Below are 6,000 nucleotides of genomic sequence, written 5' to 3'. Positions count from 1 at the left end.
ATCTGGTTATTTTCTGCAGTTAATTTTCTAATAAAAATGAGCACAAAACAACCACCACCATCCAATATCCTTGCAAGCATACTTGATCACAATAGGTTGACAGGACCTAATCTGTCTGATTGGCTAAGAAATTTGAAACTTGTCCTAAACCTTGAACATATAGGATATGTTCTAGATTCAAATGTTCTTGGTCCCTTACCTCTAGAGGCCACACAAGAGGAACATGAAACTTTGGACAAGTGGAAGGAGCATGATATGAGAGCTAAGTGTTACATGCTTGCTTCCATGAGTAATGAGTTACAGAAGCAACATGAGAACATGCAGAGTGCGAGTGAGATCCTCCTTCACCTACAAGAGTTGTATGGTGAGCACAGCAGGAATGCTAGGTATGAGATATCTAGACAGCTATTCCGTATGAGGATGTCTGAGGGACAGAATGTTAGGGATCATGTCCACAAGATGATTCGACTGATTGAGCAGTTGGAACATCTTGACTTCAACATGGATTTCCAACTACAGACGGATTTGATCCTTCAGTCCCTTCCTGAGTCTTTTGGGAATTTTATGAAAAATTTCCATATGACTAAATAGCATACCTTAGCTGGTTTACTCAACATGCTAGTTATTGCCCAAAAGAATATGCCAGGCAATAAAGGAAAATTGGTAGCTTTGGTTGCATCTTCTTCTGCTGGAAAGTCCAACAAGAAGAAGGGCAATAAGAAAAAGAAACCTCAGATTCCTGGTCCTTCCAAGAAAATAGCTAAACAGAAAAGGAAGACTAAAGCTAATGGAGGCAAAGGAAAGTGTTTCCACTGCCAAAAGGATGGGCACTGGAAAAGAAACTGCCCAGAGTATCTTGCTTCTCTGAAGGACAAGAAGGATACACCTTCGAAAGGTATGTCCATATCTTGTTATTTAGATTCTGATGATACTCATAGTTCATCTACAGCTTGGGTTTTAGATACTGGTGCCAGTTCTCACATTTCTAATGATATGCAGGAACTAGCAAATAGTAGCAGCTTGCGTTCTCAAGATATTAGAGTCCGGATTGGCAATGGCTCAACTGTTGAAGCTTTAGCCATAGGATCTAAATCTTTTTACATGTTTGGACATGTTTTGTGTTTGGATAATATTTTATATGTACCTGATGCGTTTAAGAACATCATTTCTATATCTAGTTTGACTAGAAATGGCTATGAATTTCAGTTCACAGATGATGTTTGCAACATATTTATTTTGGAAATAAATATGTTGGTTCGGGTTATATGAATGATGGTCTTTATTATTTGGATAATTATGACAAACACAAATTGAATGCAAGTGATCTAAAAGAATGCAATGCCATGGTGAAAACCAACTCAAGTTCAAAATATATTTGTTACTTAAGGTTATGTCATGTTGCAGAAGATAGGATTGCAAAATTGGAGAAAATGGGGATTCTATCCTCATTGGGCTCTGAGCCTACTCCAACTTGTGAATCTTGCCTTCAAGGTAAAATGACTAGATCACCCTTTGTTGGACAAGGGCTAAGAGCTGAAAATATTTTGGAGCTAATACATAGTGATGTATGTGGTCCATTTAAAGAAATGGCTAGAGGGGGTTTTCATTATTTTATTACCTTTACTGATGATAAATCAAGGTTTGGGTATTTGTATTTGATGAAATACAAACATGAATCTTTTGAAAAGTTCAAAGAATTTAAATCTGAAGTAGAAAATCAAACAGGAAAGAATATTAAAGCTCTTCGATCAGATCGTGGAGGTGAATATTTGAGTACTGAATTTGATGAATACTTGAGAGAGCATGGCATTGTTTCTCAGCTGACTCCTCCAGGAACGCCACAGCTGAATGGTGTATCTGAAAGGAGAAATCGTACCCTATTGGATATGGTACGTAGTATGATGAGCTATACTGATATGCCAATCTCCTTTTGGGGATTTGCATTAGAATCAGCTTTGTATATTCTGAATAGGATTCCATCAAAATCAGTTTCTTCCACACCTTATGAGATATGGCATGGAAAAAAACCAAGTCTTAAGCATGTTAAGATTTGGGGTTGCCCAGCTTATATCAAAAAGCTGAACACTGATAAATTGGAGACCAGATCAGAAAAAGGTCGATTTGTTGGATATCCAAAAGATAGTTTTGGATATTATTTTTATTTGCCTACTTCACAAAAGGTTGTGATAAGTAGAGATGCCACATTTCTTGAACAACAGTTTATTCAAGAAGGAGGCAAAGGAAGGCAAATAGAGTTAGAATTGGAGAATTCTGACCAACCAACAGATCAGATGGATATAGATCCATCTAGTCAACCAATACCCGTTGATGAAACATCTACAGCTGTTCCTCGTAGAACAACCAGGGTATCTCACCCACCAGTGTGATATGGTTTTCTTCATGAAGAAGAACAAGAGTTGTCTACTCATGAAGAAGTAGATCATGGAGATGATCCACTTACCTATGAAGAAGCTATATCAGATATAGACTCTTCAAAATGGATTGAAGCTATAAAATCCGAGATTGATTCCATGTATAAGAATCAAGTTTGGGATCTTGTTGACCCACCTGAAGGTATTATACCTATAGGGAACAAATGGGTTTTCAAGAAGAAAATTGGTTCTGATGGAAAGGTAGAGACCTATAAGGCAAGGCTAGTAGCGAAAGGGTTTCGCCAAAGGCAAGGAATTGACTATGAGGAGACTTTCTCGCCTGTTGCCATGCTTAAATCAATTAGGATTTTATTAGCAATAGCTGCATACTATGATTATGAGATTTGGCAGATGGATGTCAAAACAGCTTTTCTCAATTGATACATTGAAGAAAACATTTTCATGGAACAACCTAAGGGATTTGAATCCCAAGATGGTTCAAAGTATGCAAGCTAAAGCGATCCATTTATGGGTTGAAACAAGCTTCGAGGAGTTGGAACATCCGTTTTGATGAAGCCATTAAATCCTTTGGTTTTATCAAAAAATGAGGATGAGCCATGTGTATATAAGAAGTTTAGTGACAGTGCTATCACTTTCCTTGTCTTATATGTGGATGACATACTGTTGATGGGTAATGACACAGGTATGTTGACGACTATAATGGTATGGTTGTCAAATACATTCTCCATGAAAGACTTAGGGGAGGCAACCTATATTCTTGGGATTCGCATCTATAGAGATAGAGCGAAAAGAATAATTGGTTTATCCCAAAGTCTATACTTGGAAAAAGTGTTAAAGAGGTTTAACATGCTTGATTCCAAGAGAGGATTGTTACCAGTGAGACATGGTATCCATCTTTCTAAAGAGATGTCTCCAAAGACACCTGAAGAAAGAGGTAAGATGGCTAGGATTCCATATGCTTCGGCTATTGGAAGTTTAATGTATGCAATGTTGTGTACTAGGCCGGACATCGCATATGCTGTTAGTTTGACTAGCAGGTATCAATCCAATCCAGGTTTGGAACACTGGATAGCTGTCAAGAATATTCTTAAGTACTTGAGAAGAACTAATGATTTATTCTTGATTTATGGAGGTGGAGACTTGCAATTGGATGGTTATACTGATTCTGATTTCCAATCAGATATCGATGATAGAAAATCTACCTTTGGATATGTGTTCATTTGTAATGGAGGTGCAGTCAGTTGGAAGAGTTCCAAACAGAGCACGACTGCAGATTCCACTACAGAGGCTGAGTATATTGCTGCATCAGATGCGGCAAAGGAAGCTGTTTAGATAAAGAAGTTCATGACAGAACTTACAGTAGTTCCTTCCATTGAGTCAGCAGTTCCACTACACTGTGATAATAATGGAGCAGTCATACAAGCTAAGGAACCAAGGTCTCACCAGAAATCCAAACACATAGAAAGGTGCTACCACATTATCAGAGAAATAGTTGGGCGAGGCGATGTAGCCATGCAGAAAATAGCATCAGCTGAAAATCCAGCTGATCCATTCACTAAGCCTATGTCGCAGACTCAGTTAGATCGACATCTTGAGAAGATAGGTCTAAGATATTGTAATGAATGGCTCTATTGCTAGTGGGAGATTGTTAGTAGTATGCCCTAGAGCATATCATTTAGTATGTATCTTGTACATATTTTTATTAATAAAAGGCATTTCCACTTTTCCGTTTACATAATATATTTATGTGTAATAGAAAAGGTCCATTGATATTTTGTTAGAAATATTATTCTTAAGTTGTTAAGAATATGAGTGACAATATTTCTAGCACGAAGTATCATAAATAGGTTCACAATCGAGGATACTTCATAATAAGGACATGACTTATCCAGAAAGATTGTATTCATGTTTGTTCCCAAGTTATTTATATAAGATATAAATAAGATGGAATGGTGAGTCTCATGCCATATAACAAACATGATAGGCACTTATAAATGATAAGTAGGCCGAACCAGTGACACTTTTGACAAGCATATGGAGTTTACTCTTGTCAATGTTTTGTCATAAATCATATCAGTGCATATAATCTTTAGACCTGAGATAGCATAGTTATCTTGTATATAGGTAGTTTGAGTTTGATACTGCTTTCATACTTGTACTGTGTATGGGTATATGGGCATGTGTTGGCTCCTACTAGTTATATATGGAGGTAGGTGTTGATCAAGATGGAATCTGTTCCTCTAAGTAAATAGAGATAAAATCCTATGTTCATTTAATTGTTCTTGATGTTTCAAGTTCCTGGCCAGTACAGATAGATTTATTCAGAAAATAGTTTCTGATGAGAAAATCTTTTTAATCAAGAACTGGAATTAAAAGAGAACATAATATTCATAGCAAATGGAGTTTGACATAAACCATGACTCCATCTTGAGTTGGGATTTTGTAACAGAGAGATTCTAGTGCATGGTAACATATGATTATAGGTTCATTTAAGGTAAACCTTATTACTAATTGGGTGGCCATGGCATGCTATGCTAGGTGTTAACCATGGTCTATGAGGTTCATAAAATGATTTAGAGAAATCATTTATGGTAAGAAAGAGTTCTGATGATATTAAGAGTTGATATCATGTCTCATTGCCAATTAGTGATGAGCCTAGTAAGTCACACACATACACAAGTTATCAGCTAATTAAATATGATTTAATTAATTAATTAAAGAGTTAATTGATTAATTAAATAGGTTTGGTTTGCAATTAGATTGCAAAGTCCCTAGCATGACTTGAAACCAAATCTAGATTATTGGATGTATAATATAAGTTAAATTTATATTTAAAGTGTTTAAATATGAATTTAATTAATGAGAAATTATTTAATACAGATTAATTAATTAATTTATATTTGATATAAATTAATTAGAAGAAGAAAAATAATTATTTTGGGTTAAGAACTCAAAATTAAGACACAGGGGCATTTTGGTCATTTCACAGTGTGACACGTATCACCATGAGATGGTGATAATGGGATTACACATAAGCTTGCCAAATGTTTTTTAATCATGTAAGATTATTAAAATCAAGATTAAATATAGGTTTGACACTTGGCACAATGTGATTGGGTCACTTAAACCTAGAGCTAATCAAAGGGTGACATATGGCAAGGGTTTAATGTGTTAACCTAGCTATTTAAGTGTGGTTATGAAAAGAAAAAATAACCAGCAGCCACATTCCTTTGTCACGCCATTTTGCAGCCCTCCCTCTATTCTTCTTCATCTCTCATCAATTCAAAGAGATTAGCCATCAATCTCTTGAATTAAGAACGCTAGAAATTGTTTCTAGTGTCCTGTTTATATCTCTAATCTCTTAAAAGGCAGAACTTGAATTTCTAATTAATAGAAAAAGCTTTAGAAGCTGTTCAAGGGCTACCATAGGTGTTCTTGGTGTGGACAAGCTAGAGGGATAACATCTGGTGTCCTGAAGACGAATCTCAAAGGCGCAGACACGCTGCAGTACATCAAGAGGTTAGTGTAATCGTTCTTGATTTAATCTAGGGTTCTAAAATTAATCTGATTAATTTTAAAATCTTAAATGGCAAATACAGATCCAAAA

This window comes from Hevea brasiliensis, chromosome 14 (assembly GCF_030052815.1).
Source record: "Hevea brasiliensis isolate MT/VB/25A 57/8 chromosome 14, ASM3005281v1, whole genome shotgun sequence".
NCBI classification, from domain to species: domain Eukaryota; kingdom Viridiplantae; phylum Streptophyta; class Magnoliopsida; order Malpighiales; family Euphorbiaceae; genus Hevea; species Hevea brasiliensis.
The sequence above is the reverse complement of the archived record's forward strand: the minus strand, read 5'-3'. Positions refer to the sequence as shown.